The following is a 15216-nucleotide window of genomic DNA, read 5'->3' on the forward strand; positions in this document are numbered from 1 at the left end:
TTAACAACTTCAGTGATATATATTAAATATATAAAGTATGTTAAAGACCGAATTCTAGGGCAGGAAAGCTCAAACATGACATCGACAAGTATCTTCACCCAACTCTGAGGTGACCCTGCTGATGAAAATTCGGCGTCTTGGACGATTCGGTGGATGCTGTTAAATTGCTCAGGAAACTCAGCTTTTCTGGATGCTGTATGATAGATTTAAAGAGATAAGGAAACATATGATGTGGGCTCTTATTGTGATTTTGGGAACAGAGGAGGAGGTTGAGGGGTTAGGGGTTGGGTGGGTGGAGTTGGTTGGTTAGGGGGGTTGGGGGTACACCATCTGGAGCAATGCGAGGCAATGCAGCTCGACCAAAAACCATCTGTATTTAAACATCCAGACGTGAGACAGGCTGAGATATGTGGTGCTTTTTCATAATCAGAACCGTTCTCTACATGTAGTTAAGGATCAATCTTTCAAATGTAGAAATGGTTACAGATGTACAACCTGAATGATGTCATGGACTTTCTTTTGGCAATTTTGTTTGCTGAGGTTAAGGAAAAACCAACCAACCCACCAACTAACAAACCAAATTAACCAACCAACTAACCAACCAAATAAAAAAATGGATTCACAAATCCAGATCTGAAGTGATTTTGGAGGAAATTTGTCTTTCAGTGGTTGGTGAAAGCTAATCTTTTGCAGAAAGCTAGATTTTTTTTATTTATTTCAATACTATTTTAAAGGAATTATTATTATTATTATTATTATTATTATTATTATTATTATTATTATTATTATTATTATTATTATTATTATTATCTATTTATTTGCTTATTTTTTTATTTTATTAATCCACAACCCTTGTGTTTTCTGTTGGCTCACTACTTTTACTCACTATTTTGCTACTATTATTAGCTCCCCATGTGAATTTTCAGAGCTAAAATTCACCTCATGGCTACAGGAAGTGGAATTCCGTCTCCTTTTTTCCATGCCTTTTCACAAATCCTGCTGACATTTTTTTTTTTTGCCAGGCAAATTGTATTCACCTTTAATCTTCCCACTCTTCTCTGCTTCTCGTTGCATAACCACCAGGAAATAACGAGTTAGCAAAAGAGCAGAAGCTAAATCCAAAGCAGATAAACAGTACGACTTTCTCCGTAAAACACTGAGCTGAATTTGGAGCTTATTCACACTGATAGGGAGGAAACCAGACAGCTTGAGCGCAACTATAGTGAAGTATTGATGTTAATTGTTATTATTGTTCTAATTGGATGGTTTGAATGTAGCTCAGCAGGAAGGAAACAGTACTAACTGCACCGCAATTCACAACACCACATGTACCATCACCAGCACCATCAGCAGATGTTTAATTGCCTTTGATAGTGTAGAGAGCAGCAAACGTAGCAAGGAGACTTCACAAATCAGTGCATTAGCACACGTCCAACTGTTCCCTTTCCTCTCTCCGGATATCATGTTTCACACTCGCTAAAGCAGCTAGCGTGCTTTCAATCCCAAATTCAGATCAAAGATAAAATAGGAGCTTCGTACGTCGTGGATTAACAAACAAACATGCAAACAAAACATCCTTGTTTCCTCACAGCTCATATCAGGTTAAGTTGATGTTAGCGCTCTGGCAGATTTCAGTTAAAATGCTCTGGAAAAAAATGGGATCACTAAACAAATAAATAAATAAAAATCAAATTTATAAATAAAGCAGCTAGCAATTAAAATGACAATAAAATCAGAAAATGCAAAAAAAAAAAAAACATTAAAACATTATGTAAAAAAGAAAATAAAATCTAACCTTTTTTAGAAGGAAAAATTATCCAAACATCATCATTATAATAAATATCTAATCCAGACCGCAAGACAATAAAAATAAAAACGTCAAAACAATAAAATAGAGTAAATGCTAATATACAATTATTAATTCATTGTATATTTCTTACTTAAAAAAATTAAACTGTAAAAAAAATAAAATAATTTTAAGGTGAGTAAACAAATAAAAAAAATACATGAAAAAAGACATGGAATAAAAAAAAAGAAAAGAAAAACAGCAAAAATTGCTAGCATACCTTTTCCAACTCTAGGTGAAACAAATCTGTAGAAATAATTGAAGATTAAAACCATAAAAATAATAAATAAGTAACAAATAAAATAGAAATAAATGCCTGGACAATATGCATAAAATTCCTTAAAATTTGTAAAATAATAATAATAGTCATAATAAATATTAAAAAGGAATAATCGAAAGCTACATAAACGACATAACTTTGAGCACTAAATCTGATGCAAGTTGCAAAAATGTACACGTTAATTAGATTTATATTGCGATTCCCTCAAAGCAGCTTCGCAAACCAATAAAAAAGGACGAGGTGCGTATGAAGACGAGAGAGGGTATAGTAAATAATATCTATAAACGCTTACCCGACAATAAAACTGTAAAAGGAAAACAAATAATGAAAATAAATGCCTGAACAACGAGACCATAAAAATGAGTAAATTAATTAAAAACAATCCAGTAAACTCATATTTCTTGCTAACTACATAAGGGTAAGTGCATAAGGCTGATGCAGGTAGTTAAGTCGTGCAGGTCTGCTCGTAAATACGATTTATATTGCGCTACAAATCTGGAGATAATGAAATAAGGACACTATTTAAAAATTCCTCTCATCCTCACGTGCCAAAAATTTTCCATCCACTGCATTTGGCACAGTCAGAGTTCAAGCATGTTCAAGCATAATCAAGTTATCAATGGACTCGTGCACCCATTCTGTCTTACTCTCTGTCCATCACACACACACACACACACACACAAGCTCTAACCCATTTCCAATGTGTGAATCTTCACTCGAATGTAATGCCATTACAGCACTCTAATCCAATTTCATGCTCAAAGAAGTCCAAGTCTGCGTGTTTTATTAAACTAACACGCACAAAGGCCGTGAAGTTGTTTGATCGAGCGTGATCTGGTGTAAAATCTGTAAGGATTCAAACAAGGTTGGATTTCTTTGGACTGAATTCAATTGAGTCGTACGCTAGGGACAAACCCGGCCCTTTTTTTTTTTGTCAACCGAGTTCTAGCATTATTTATTTATTTTTCTTTCTTTATTTTTATTTTTTTGGTACTCACAGATTCTGATGAACTGAAATGAATAACTGACTTAATACATTGTTGATCAGGAACGTCATTTAGCTCTGTTTATTTATTTGTATATGTTTATGTGTGTGTTCTTGAGCTTAGACGCTCTTTACAAAGTTAGCAAGTTGATTCTTTTCACTCGTTTACTAGCTATTTTACGCTTTCTTGACTGGAACAGGACTCGAATAAATAATTAAAAAGCATTTTTTTGTTTTGTTTTATGTTCAGTAAAAATGCTCCTGTACATCCAGAAGTTTGTGTAGCATCAGAATTTTTCATTGGCAACATGATGGCTTAGTGGTTTGCACTGCTACCTCACAGCACGAAGGTCCTGGTTTCGAATCCTGGGTTTGAACAGGCAGGGGTTTGCATGTTCTCCCTGTGCCTGTGTGGGTTTACTCTGGTTTCCTCCCACAGTCCAAAATCATGTACTTTGGTAATTCTAAATTTCCCATAGGACTGGGTGTAAGTCCTGTCCAGGGTGTACCCCTGCCTTTCGCCCAATGTGTGCTGGGATAGGCTCCAGCAGATCCTGGGTATAGAAGATGAATGAAGACATTGTTGTCTGTGTTGATAACTAGCAAAACCCACATAGAGGCTAGCTCTTTTTCCCCCATATTTCACAAAGTTACTTTGACTCTATAGGAAGATGTACTAGTCATCGTGATCTTTTCCCCCAGTTTGCTGTCCGCTTTGGTTTGATAGCCAATATTTATTTTGAGATATGTCAAGATATGTCTTTTTCTTTCATCTTTAAATCAGCACAATAGCATACTTGTCAATATGCTAAATAAAAAAAAATCTAGAAAGAGAAATGAAAGCTACATTAAAGAAGAAAAGTCTTAGTAAATGAAAATCCAACTGATCTAGTGTTTCAGATTATAAGATTGCAATTAATTCAAACTCAGATTATTACTGAACCTGTTTCTGGATATTTTGACTAATTTCACGCTTTCTGTTTCTTTGATTCTTTCTAGAAAGAAATAAAAATCGTTGTATTATTATTATTATTATTTATAAGGAAAAGTTAGCTAAATTAGACTCTACTTAAATGTTTCTGCTTTTCTAAGATGCTAAGAAAATTTGTTACATCATAGGTTAAATCGGATGCTAGTGTCCAAGCATTTAGCATCGGTATCACTGCATCCCGAGTTCGAACCCTAAACTGTCTCGCTAACTTTAGCATATATACTGTATATATGTATCATGTGTGCTCTACGAAAGTGAGTCTTTTTCCTCGAAAACGCAAACAACTCAATCCAACAAAACCACGACTTCACAAATCACTTCCTCCTGAGATTTGCGACCGTTCCACCAAATTCCCTTTTTTCATCCTACACTGTTCTTCACTAAAGACCTAAATTGGTGCAACACCAAAGCAGGCATTATGCCCTGTTCAAATAAATAGTTTTACAGCACAGCTTAGAGTGGGCTAAAGGGTGAAACATGTGCACTGGTTTGGAAATCTGGCCCAGTCATATGTTGGGTCAGATGGCTTCCTTTAGAGAGAGTGTGCTGCTGAATTTGCCCCTCCTCCTCCATGGGAGAGTTAAACTTTGTCATTGAAATGAAAACGAGGGATCAGGAGCACAAAAGGAGCGCGGCAGGTGGGACGTAGCCGATCCGCACGAGGGGACGTGTGGAAAGCCGAGGGGGGTGAAATGGAGAGCAGGAGGACGAGGACGAGGAGGAGGAGGAGGAGGACGAGGAGGAGGAGGGCCATTACAGCGGAATGCTCCAGATCACCAGTGGGGCTTTGGGAAGGGGGAAGTCTGGGGGGGTTGTTTGTAAAGGCACGCGAGCATCTGCCACTTGGGCCTCTTACTCTTCCCTCCTCCTCCTCCTCCTCCTTTTCGCAGAACAATCCCTCCATCCCCCTCTTCTCATAAGCGTTTTGCTTCACTGCAGGGCAAGGGCGACTTTTCCGACACTCCTCAAAGCTTTATTGTTATTCATCTGAACTTTTTTCGGGGGGGGATTTATTGCGTGCATATGGCACGTGCGCAGCCTGTATATGGCGCCCCGTGTCCGAGTGCACGCAGCCAATCCGACGTGATCAGACAGATCTTTGCAAATCTGCGCTTGTTGGAAATTTTATCGATGCTTTCGATTTTCTTCAGGCTGAGAAATGAGACAATGTAATAAAAAACAAACAAATAAATAAATAAATAAATACTATAAATCTCAAGTCAGTTTGAAGTCGGAATACGCTCCGTTAACATCAGGCGACTATTATCGATATTTCCATCGCATTCATGAGATTTACACAGGTATTATGGATCTGGGAGTTACGAGTTACGATCAGAGTTACGAGTTACGATCAGATCAGAGCAAGTTAACCTGGAGGAATGCATTGTTACTGTTTTAAACCTCTCTGTTCTGTATCTGATTGATCAGATAGTAAGCACAGGTATTAATACTATACCTAATAAAAAAGGAAAATCGGTGATCCGGTGAAGAGATTTGGTTTAGTTAGCATTTAGAGAAGGAGTCTCCAGTGTCAGTGCTTTTTAAAGTGAAAATAGGTACAAATTTGTTTCATGGACAGTCCACGACATCACAGGTAACTATAAATGGAAAAAAAAACGTTTGGAAATTCGGAAAAATTTAACTGTTGACAAAAAAAAAGACTTCAGGATGATAACACTGTCGGCATTTTACTACAAAGAAAGTCTGTCTGGAGTGTAAAAGTGTAAATTCAAGTTACTGCACCGACACACACACACACACACACACACACCTTATGCATACCATCAGAGGGATTTATATATTTTCATATACATATATACATTCAGTGCTTCAACTCTTCTTGCCGCATTTCAGGAAGTCGATTTGCACGGTGAACTCGGCGAGCAGTCGGCAGGTGTGTGTGTGTGTGTCGGCGCAGTAACACACACTCAGCATAGCGACGGAACCGAATGCAGTCAGCTCATCACCCAAACATCGCTATCAGCTCCGGCAGATAAGCTTATCATCACCTTGCTGCATGCATGTGTGTGTGAGGGTGTGATAAAGTATGTGTGTGAGGGTGTGTGTGTGTTTGTGATAAAGTGTGTGTGTGTGTGTGTAGAAAGTAAGTTTGTGAATGATTGAATGTGAACGGTGATTTTGTGACAGCACTGAGGATGTGTATGTGTCTGAGTGAAGGAAAGGAAGTGTGTGTGTGTGTGTGTGTGAATAAGTGTGTCAGACCTCCCCCTGTCCTCCTTCTCCTCCTCCGTCTCCTGTGCTTTGTGTCTGAAGTGTGCTGCTCATTAAGGGGCCTTCGAGGGGCCTCTTACACATTCAGAGTTTCCATTTTAGAAGAAGTGTGCAGGTCATTTAGGGATTCTGCATGTGTGTGTGTGTGTGTGTGTGTGTGTGTGGGTGGGTGTGTGTGTGTGTGTGTGTGTGTGTGATCACTAATATCTCTGTACAGCATGACATGGAACAAATCCTTTGGTGAAACTGAGATTTTCCTCTGAACACATTGCTGTAGAATAGCAGCACATTGTCCTCGTTCCCAGTAAAGAATCAGCTTCTGTTCACACATGAGCTGGAGCAGTCCCGGGAATTTACTGCAACTACCTTCATCATTTATCTACACTCACTCATTCTCTACTTCTCTTCTTCCTTCTCTCCTTTTCTTCACCTTCATACATTTGTTTATTTTCCATCCTTAACCTCTTTCTTTCTTTCTTTCTTTCTTTCTTTCTTTCTTTCACGGCTTCATGTTTGTCCATTTCCTTATTTCCTTCCTTCCTTCCTTCCCTTTAGCATATTATAAGACACTTAAACACATTCTCCTCTTTCCAAGTAATGTTCTGGTTTTTGTTCACACATGAGCTCTCCCAGTAATTTATTGGGAATGTTGTCGGCTCTAGATCTTTTATCTGTTATAAGAACAGACAGGAACAGAAACAGGAACAGAGGAATCTAGGTTTCTAGTAAAAGTTTATTTTCAGCTTGTTGTTGACATTATTTTCATTTCATTTTGGTGTGTGTGTGTGTGATGTGTAATTCTCTGTCTGGAGTCTGTCAGATATCCGGACAGCGCCGGATTGTGGCGTTTTGTCCTTGAGAATAAAACTCTGGATCGTGTGTGTGTGTGTGTGTGTGTGTGTGTGTGTGTGAGATCGAGATTCCCGTCCGTCTGGCAGCTGTCGCCTCGTCACCCGATCGCTTGTTTTCGCAGCCGTGTGATACGTTACTCCAGCCTGTGTGGCTTAAGGCCGCGCCTATCTGATATCAGCCGCACTGTGCAGAACATTCACTCTGTACTCTTTCATTCTCTCTCTCTCTCTCTCTCTCTCTCTCGCTCCCTCTCTCTCTCTCTCTCTCTCTCTCTCTTTCACTTTTTACTTTTCTTTTTGATCCCTTGCTCACAGCTGCTTATCATATTTCATCCCCCTGTCCTCGCCTTCGACCGTTACTTCTCTCTTTCCTCCTCCGTTTCTCTCCTTCATCCTCCTCCCCTCTCCTCACTTCATCCCCTGTGATTTCATTCCTTCTCCTCTTTCCTTCTATCTTTTCTTTCCTCTTCTCTGCTCTCCTTGTTTACTTTTGCTTTCATATATTCCTTCTGCTTTTCTCTTCTTCGCCTCTCTTCTCTTTCTCTACCTTTTCCATTGTTGTTATTTTTTCTCTTCTCTACATTTCCCCTTTTTTAATTTTCCATCCTTAATGCTCTGTTCTTTCGCTCCAACTTTTTCCATGTATCTTATTAATCCTTTATTTCTTTAGCATCTCTCCGTTCTTTCTTTCTTCTTTTCTTTCTTCTTTTTTGTTTATCTCTTATTTGACTTTCTCTTCTCTTGTCCTTTTCTTCACTCATTCCCTACTTTTCTTTCTTTCTTTCTTTCTTTCTTTCTTTCTTTCTTTCTTTCTTTCTTTCTTTCTTTCTTTCTTTCTCTCTCTCTCTCTCTCTCTCTCTCATTCTTTCTTTCTTTCTTTCTTTCTTTCTCTCTCTCTCTCTCTCTCTCTCTCTCTCTCCCTCGTTCTTTCTTTCTTTCTTTCTTTCTTTCTTTCTTTCTTTCTTTCTTCTTTTCTTCACTTGTTCCCTACTTTTCTTTCTTTCTTTCTTTCTTTCTTCTTTTCTTTTCTTCACTTGTTCCCTACTTTTCTTTCTGTCTTTCTTTCTTTCTTTCTTTCTCTTGTGTTATTTAAGTTGTTAATACTCTCTTATTGTCTACTTTCTTTCCTCAGCTCTAATTCTGAATCATTCCCATAGTAACCAACATAAAAAAACAGTAACACACACTAATACACACTAATATGTGCTAACACACTCTAACACACGCTAACATCCTAGTAGCGGCTCTTTGTTGCTTGCCGACACACTCCCTTTCTCAGGAACACAAAGCCATACACACTTCTGGGGGCAGCGGTGACTCTGCGTGTGTGTGTGTGTGTGAGAGGGGTTTTAAGGTGACATATATCAGACTGGGGGAAGTTCTCGCAGCATCCCCTCCCTCGTTAACTCGCTCCCTCTCTCCGTCTGTTTGGCTTGGCAGATGCGTGCGGCCTTGCGGAGGGGAGTCTGGCCGGTCCGAGTGAAATGGATTCCCAGCGCCAGAGCCATTACAGTGGAAACTCTTAGGAGCAAGGGATCGACTTTCACAAAGCGGCAGAAAGCTGTTCTCAGCCCCCTCCAGCTCTCGCTTGGGGTTTTTTCTTGTTTTGTTTTAGCTTTTTTAGATGTGTCTAAAAGTTATACTCAGGGAGATTTATAAAGAAGGATGTTAAAAAAGATGTTATAAAAATGTTATAAAGATGTTATAAAGATGTTATGAAGATGTTATGAAGATGTTCGGCCACTGAGTACACTGTCAGTCTGTTCAGTTTGATTTGAGTCAGTGAGTAAATAATATTAAGAGTTATGGTGAAAACAACAACAACAACAACTACTACTACATAGAAATTTCTTTGTCATGGAAGTGCTTTGAAGTTTCAGTTCTGTTTATTTTATTTTATTATTATTATTATATAATTTCTTTCTTTCTTTCTTTCTTATTTTTCTTTCTGTTGTCCTATTTAAGTTTTCTTTTCTTCTCTCATTGTCTTTCTTTCTTTCTCAGCTTCATGTTTGTCCAATTCCATTCTCAAATGGTAAACTTCTGTTCGAGTTACCGAAGAGCAAAAAGTAAGGCTTAATGTTGGCAATTTTTTTTCTTTTAGCTCATCTGTGCTTTTCAGAAGGAACTTTTTTTTGTAATTTTTTGGATTTTGGTGGAAAAAAACCAAGCAGAATGTTTCATCGTTTATGTCCCAGTTCTTGTTTTATTTATTTTAGTTCTTGTCATTGTTAGTTTTTTTGGAATTTGGGATTTTATATATTTTATAAAATGGAAAGATGAAGACTTTATTCCTATACACATTTGACTCACTGAGTAAAGCAGTGAAGAATTTCCAGTCATTTACTTTTTAGTTCTTGTTATTTTGGGGTTTTTTTGTATGGATTTAAGATGGAAGGATGAAGATGTTCAGTATCTGATTACACGTTTGATCATCTGTTCAATTTCCTTTCGAGTCAGAGGATTAAGAGTTCAAGGAAAACATTATTTCTCTCTGAGGAGTAGATCAAAATTTCAGGTTTTAATCTCCAATCACAGTTTTTATCATCATTCAAATTTCTAACCCCAAAGATCTTTCCATGTTTCTGGTCTTTTTCTACCTTAGGTCATGTTTTTGTTTGTTTTTTAGTCTTTTAAACTACTTTGTTCTCGACCATCATAAATGGGACAGAATTTATTATTAGCATGTTTTCACTGCATTTTTATGCATGTTTGGTCTGGGCTAAGAATAATTGCCATAACAACATGGCTCTAGCAATGTGTTTGCTAAACATTCTTCCGAAATCGTCCTCAGCAGTAGGAATTCCCCTTCATAGCAGCAGCAAAAAAAATCTTGGATTTAATGTGATCCTAAACTGATTAAACAGCACAGCGACTGGAAGGACAAGCGCTCTTTGAGCACGGTAGAGTAACCCGACCTCGTACTGCAGAGATCTGGTAATGGGTTCAATTAAAGCTACACACACTCTTCCACACTTTTAAAACAGAGAGTCTATTTATCTTTCAGATTCTAAAGGAGGGGGATTTGGTTTATGGCCTATAACCCGAGGAAGTGGACGTCTCCCCAGTGTGGCTAACATAAACACGTTTTCATTCCTGACCTTTCACATTCTTCTCTCGCATGCACCCATTTGACCATCTATCCACCCAGGATACATGTTTGCCTTAAGGATATGACATCGCAGGGAAGGATTTCATTAAATGCAGGTGGTCTCATTTATTATGAAAAGAGTTCTACAGAGCTTGCAGGTTTGGATCTGGCGACCTTGGATGCCGATTCCTGGTTGCTTTCGCATTTAATTTTTGATGTTGTCCTTAAGGGAAAAGCTTTAGCGCCGTTATACATTCTACACGGAAATGCTTTTGATATGGAACAGATCTGTCAAGATTGCTAACAATAAAGATAACGAGACCTGAATTTCACCACAACACAGCTGAGCATGCACCCGGAAACGAGACCGCTGGGTATTTTTTCCAGATGTGCATCAAGCAACTGTAAGAAAGTAAGAAAGCTGCGAAACAAATGTGTGGTGTAAAGCTACTTAAGAATTAGCAGCTTCATGCTAATTCATGCATTTATGCTGCAGTTCATTTACATCTGGGGGAAAAAAATCTTGCTTAAGACGGAATTATGACTTGAATGGTTTCTTTAACCCTGAGTTCAGCAAGTGACTACAAATAGTCATGTTAATAAAGTAGTCTATAGATAGTAATCTATCTATCTATCTATCTATCTATCTATCTATCTATCTATCTATCTATCTATCTATCTATCTATCTATACGGCTAACTTGTTGCTAACACTGTGTGTTTTTCTCACACTTTGTAACTGGAATGCTTGCAAGTCAAAAACAGAGCATTGTTTTAGGAATGTTTAAAGAATTTTTCTATGAGGCAATACACTATATTGCCAAAAGTTTTGGGACACCTCTCCAAATCACTGAATTCAGTTGTTGTTTTTCAGGGGTTGGGCTCGGTCTCTTAGTTCCAGTGAAAGGAACTCTTAATGCTTCAGCTTCATACCAAGACATTTTGGACAATTTCATGCTCTTTGTGGAAACAGTTTGGGGATGACCCCTTCCTGTTCCAACATGACTGCACACCAGTGACCAAAGTAAGGTCCATAAAGACATATATGAATGAGTTTGGTGTGGAGGAACTTGACTGGCCTGCACAGAGTCCTGACGTCAACCCTACAGAACACCTTTGGGATGAATTAGAGCAGAGACTGTGAGCCAGGCCTACTCATCCCACATCAGTACCTGACCTCACAAATGTGCTTCTAGAGGAATGGTCAAAAATTCCCATAAACACACTCCTAAACCTTGTGGAAAGCCTTCCCAGAAGAGTTGGAGCTGTTATAGCTGCAAAGGGCGGGACAACTCCATATTACATTCATGTGCATGTAAAGGCAGACATCCTAAAACTTTTGGCAATATAGTGTATTTATTTAAGGTTAATCAGAGGTAATTCTGCATCGTGAAGGATTTTGAAATGCAGATGACTTCTGTTTTGTGGTTATTCTGTCTCTCATTAGAGAGAGACAGCAGGCTGCAGTCACATTTCACATCATGAAATGTAGCTTTAAAGGGATAAAAACACAATGTGCCATTCTTTAAAACATAAACATCGTATCCATTGGATAATTGATGGATGGTTGAATATTTCAGGCTGTCTGGTTACTGCAAAATTGTCAACTTTTCCAGGAACTTTTCACCTCATCATCGATCATTTTCCGACATCAGCATGTCATGGCCTGGCTTTTTACTTATTCCACTCTCATTGATCGCATCTTTCGTTAATGCTGAAAAAATAGTTTCTCAAAATCCCATCAAATGATCCCAGTTCCTGGTTCCAAACAAGCAGCATTTTGAAGCAGCTGGATTTTCCTGGATGCGAACTGACTGTTCTGCTCTAGATAAGCACGAAATGGTTCGAGATTAGTCGCTTGCTTCTGAACTAGGAATTACAGAAACGGAAAGATTTCTATATCAGGCTTGCGAAAGAGTAGAATTCAGCTTGGTACACCTAGGTAAATAAGATCAGAAATGTGGGCCACGGTAAAGCAAATCTCATTTGACATATTAAAATGCATTTCCATGCTCGCTACAGCCAGTCTGCTACGAGCATCTCTGGCTTATTTATCATTCATAACCTCAGTGCCAAGCCTCCAGAAAGAGCCAGGATTAAAGAAATGAAATCACCAGTTAGAAATTAAAATGTTCCCCAGACTATATTGGGAGGGATTTTTGAAATTCTTTTACTCTTACTATAAAATGCTTAGGTAATAATATCAGTTTCTTGTAATGGGCCATTAACGGGAATCTTATCCAGCATGGGATAAACCTCCATCGACGTATCATCCAACACTGTGTATTCCCAAGAATCATCAGGACTGAGGGCTAGACAAAGGGAAGACAAAAGTGGAGGACAGGGATTTGGAGGGAAAGATGTTTCCCTGGTTTCATGCTAACATTTTTAGCTAATAAAGCTGAGCGAGATTGTGGGAAAGCTGTGGCTATCAGTCATTATCGCCAGGTCGTTAGTTTTGTGCACCAGCCATGATTAAGATGGATGGCTCACTCCAAGTCCTCTTTGTTTGAGCTCTCGGGAGAAGGAGAGCAAGAATGTATGAACAGAAAGTCCAATTTTCAACATGGCTGACATAGAATTGCTCTTTCTTCTCATGGTGGATCAGTTAGTTTCATCCTAAGCTCTAGAGACTGTGTTTTATTTAACTTTTTTTTTTTTACCAGGTTTCCAGATAAGTGCTGCAAATTGGCTACAGATTGGCTATGCTAATTTGTCCTATGATAGCTAGGTTCCCATCCAGAGTGTATTCTGGCCTCATACTCAGTGTTCCCAGCATAGGCTCTGCATCTGGTAATGGTACCAGTGGTTTAAGTGGTTGCTGTTGATGATGATGAAGGAATGAACTGGAAAAGCTTCAAGCTAACAGAACTTTCTACATGGTTTGGTTAAAGATGAGAACCCCAGACTCAAATCCATTCTCTGTCAATTTTAAAAGAAAACAAGAGGCACACTTTTAGTCCTCCTTCTTTTGTCCTCAAGCAACTTCACCCCCCTTCATGGCCATGAAACTTTCCCACATATTAGCACACACGGTGTTGCACGCCTGCCAGTGCTTTAACCCCCCTGCCTCCTCCTGTGACAGAGGGCATGCCAGCAGATCTTTTCTGTGGGTGGCTGGGAGGATGGGTGGATGCTGATGGTCCTTTGTTCCTAAACCAGGCGGTGCATCTGCCCCCCCGACAGACACACTTTGTGACTTTTGTATCGGCTCGAGCCCTTTGTGAAGCTTTGTGACCTTACACCTCTCACTCAGCCTCCAACCAGCACGCCAGAGACACCCTGAGAGAGACAGACAGCCGGCTGCAAGAGAGACAAAGGTCCAGATTATCACACTCGCACACATGACCCCGAGCCTATAGAACCCTCTGTGCACTTATGAGCAAACACTGGGGGATGGAGGATGACTTGTGCTCATTAGGAAGACGGGGATGTATAATTTAATGAGCTTGGCCACACATAAGGCTCACCAGAAAGCCTGATGTTAAAGACAATGTGTCATCTGTAGTCTGGTTCCTGCTTCCCTGATAAGAAGTGATGAGATTTTTCTTCTTAGTCTGTCCATCAGCAAACAGGTTAAACCAAAGTGGTGGCATGTTCTAGGTTCTTTAGTTCATCATTCTTGGGGATACATTTCTTTTTTGAACCCTCAATTTCTCAAGTAGAACCTCTCAAAGGAACCGAAATCCATTAACCATCTACAGTTTGCATGTTATCATGCAGAATGCAGTGAGCAATGCTACAAGTTACTTTAACTTTGTTTCACTTCCAGTGACGGAGGCATGGCCTTTGTGTGCCAGTCACATTGGAAGTGTGGCCTTTGTGTGTTAATTCCAGTGCCTTGGTTTATCAGTACAAGTGAAGGAGATGTGACCTCTGTACTTCAGTCCCTGTGAAGGAGGTGTGGTCTGAAGGTCTATGCAGGAGGCATGGGGGCATGAAGGAGGCATTGGCCCATTGAAGGAGGTGTGGTCTATAGGAGGCATGGCCTCTGTGCATATCGGTTCCAGTGAAGGAGGCATGGTCTTTGTGTTTCAGTTTTAGTGATGGAGGCGTGGCCTTTGTTTGTCAGTCCCAGTGATGGAGGTGTGGTTTATTTGCCTCTTAATATTAGTAAAAGAGGTGTGGCCTTTGTTTGCAAGTCACTGTGAAAGATGTGCGGCCTCTATGTCTGTCGGTTTTAGTCAAGGTTCTCACACATACGAGATCCCTGTACATCAATCCCAGTGAAGGAGGCGTGGTCTTTGTACATCAATCCCAGTGCAGGAGGCATGTTCTTTGTGTGTCAGTCCCAGTGAATGAGGTGTGGCCTATGTTCTTCAGTCCCAGTGAAGGAGGTGTGGCCTCTGTACTTCAGTCCCAGTGAAGGAGGTGTGGCCTATGTTCTTCAGTCCCAGTGAATGAGGTGTGGCCTATGTTCTTCAGTCCCAGTGAAGGAGGTGTGGCCTCTGTACTTCAGTCCCAGTGAAGGATGAATGGTCTTTGTGTGTCAGTCCCAGTGCAGGAGGTGTGGTCTTTGTGTGTCAGTCCCAGCGAAGGAGGTGTGGCCTCTGTACATCAGTCCCTGTACAGGAGGCATGGTCTTTGTGTGTCAGTCTCAGCGAAGGAGGTGTGGCCTCTGTACATCAATCCCACTACAGGAGGCATGGTATTTGAGTGTCTGTCCCACTGAAGGAGGTGTGGCCTGCTTGCCTCTCAGCTGCAGGAAAAGGAGGTGTGGCTTGCTTGCCTCTCAGCTGCAGGAAAAGGAGGTGTGGCTTGCTTGCCTCTCAGCTGCAGGAAGAGAAGGTGTGTCCTTATCCTAGTAAGACATATACAGCCTTAATAAAAGTTTTTATGCACTGGTTAGGTTACATTTTCATGAAAGGATTTCATTAGCGTATCTGCAAAGGATCTTCAACGATAAAGGAAAGTGAAACACGAAGATCTTAGATGCAACAA

The sequence above is a fragment of the Hemibagrus wyckioides genome, linkage group LG08 (assembly GCF_019097595.1).
Source record: "Hemibagrus wyckioides isolate EC202008001 linkage group LG08, SWU_Hwy_1.0, whole genome shotgun sequence".
Taxonomy (NCBI): Eukaryota; Metazoa; Chordata; class Actinopteri; order Siluriformes; family Bagridae; genus Hemibagrus; species Hemibagrus wyckioides.